The following is a 1,966-nucleotide window of genomic DNA, read 5'->3' as shown; positions in this document are numbered from 1 at the left end:
TGTAGATGGCACTAGTATTCCCTTCCTTGAGAGTAAACTTAGTGGAGGGTCGGTCGGATTAGTAATGGGATTAAGTGAGATGTTCACTGAGCAGCTAGCACATAGTAGGTACACAATAAATGATATCCATTATTGTAATTTTAAGAAAATATTCAGATTTTAAAAGGGGGTAAGGAATGTTTTCTCAACCTACCACGCCTTGAATGGCAGATAAGAAAACCTAATCCTCTCTTAGAAGGTAATCAAAAGTTGGTCCCAGACCTTTACGCTCTTTTGAAATGGTCTCTCATTGATCCATGCCTACGTTCCTGTGATGATTGATTTTATGTGTCAACTTGACTGGGCCACTGAGTGCCCAGATATTTGGTCAAACTTTATTCTGGGTATTTCCATGAGTGTGTTGTTGGATGAGATTAACATTTAAATCAGTAGACTGAGTAAAACACATTGCCCTCCCCAGTGAGGGTGGGCCTCATCCAATCAGTTGAAGCCCAGAATAGAACAAAAAGGCTGACCCTCCCCTAAATAAGAGAAAATTTTTTCCTGCCTGACTGCCTTCAGAATAGGACATCAGCTTTTTTCCTGCCTTCATACTCAAACTGAAATATCAGCTCTTCAGGCAGGCTCCGTCAGGGTCTGGAGCCTGCCAGCCTTTGGATGCAAATTACACCATCAGCTTTCCTGGTTCTCAGACCTTTGGACTTGGACTGAAATTGGCTCACCCAGCAGATCTTGGGACTTGTCAGTCTCCATAATCTCACAAATCAATTTCTTACAATAAGTCTCTTTATATATACATATATATTTAAATAAACATATTTTTATACATATGTATCTATCCTATTGGTTCTGTTTCTCTGGAGGAATCTGACTAACACGTCTCCAACCTTAATTTGTTTTCTACTGTTCCCATAATCCACCTTGTACTCCAGCTGGGCTGACCCATGTAGCTCCCTGACCTGCCATGCTCACGAGTCTTTCTGCCTTTGCACAAACTTTGCCTCTGCCCCAAAAAGCCCTCCTCCACCCTAATCTTCAGGGCCAATTCCTGCTTGCTCATCAAAACTCAACTTTAGTATCACTTAACTCTGAATGTGATCCTTTTGAATTGGGGTCTTCTCCCACAGCACCCAACACTTACTTCATTCCAGCACCTATAACCTGTCTCGGATCATAAATGTCCTTCATCTGGCTCTAACAGTAGAATGTGAGCCCCTTGATGGCAGGGGTGGTGTCCTATTATTCATGGTACCTAGCACAACGTTAGTTATATAGCAGGGAGCCAATAAATATTTGTTGTATGAATAAAGTAATAATTGATGGAGCAAATGAATGCTTTTATATCTTCCTCCATATAAGATATAAAACACAAAAGTTAAGAGAAAACTCATTCTAAGATCATTTGGACCAAATCAGTGAATTCATGAGGTCACTGGCCAATGGCTTCAAAACCCTATTGAATAAGAGCTTCAGGAAAAGCAGAACAGGGTTTGGAGTAGAAGTAGAAAAGAGGAATATCTCTTTCAGAAGCCAAGAAAGTAGTTAACATATGGGTATATTTCCATTAGCTCTGACTGGGACAAATCCTGCTAAAACCAACAGTACAATTAAACCTAGGGGCTAGGGCCGTCTAGGGCCTCGTGGCTCAGCTCTTCCAGGCAGTCTGATCTGGTGGAATGGACTGTCCCTGACTCAGGGCTGGGTTGAGCTTTGGAATTTGGTTTATAGATTTCATTTCCCCATTCAAGTTAGGTGCCTCTTCAAGATTTTTCAAATTGAAAAGAATGCCATGGCCAACTTTTACGAATGAAGAATGTTCATAAACCCCAACAAAAGAATGCAATGCAACTTCAGATCTACGCTGAACATGAGATTTCTCCATATTAGGTGCTTACTACTGTGACCAGCTCACCTCTAAAAGCCCCTTTGCGTTCAAGATGAAATCTCCATCCTTACACAGAGGCAG

At 41.4% G+C, this 1,966-nt stretch overlaps 1 non-coding gene across 1 annotated transcript; it reads left to right on the top strand.

Annotated features, from left to right (window-relative positions):
- The first annotated feature begins 305 nt into the window (after nucleotides 1–305).
- Nucleotides 306–386, top strand: LOC147918045 (small nucleolar RNA SNORD66). Its single transcript, XR_015549283.1, has one exon. It is a non-coding gene; the product is annotated as a small nucleolar RNA SNORD66 (small nucleolar RNA).
- The last annotated feature ends 1,580 nt before the right edge of the window (nucleotides 387–1,966 follow it).

The sequence above is a fragment of the Ceratotherium simum genome, chromosome 2, assembly GCF_057802395.1.
Source record: "Ceratotherium simum simum isolate JZ-2026a chromosome 2, ASM5780239v1, whole genome shotgun sequence".
In the NCBI taxonomy this organism is placed as follows: Eukaryota; Metazoa; Chordata; class Mammalia; order Perissodactyla; family Rhinocerotidae; genus Ceratotherium; species Ceratotherium simum.
Note: the sequence above shows the minus strand (reverse complement) of the source record. Positions and strands in the feature narration are given on the sequence as shown.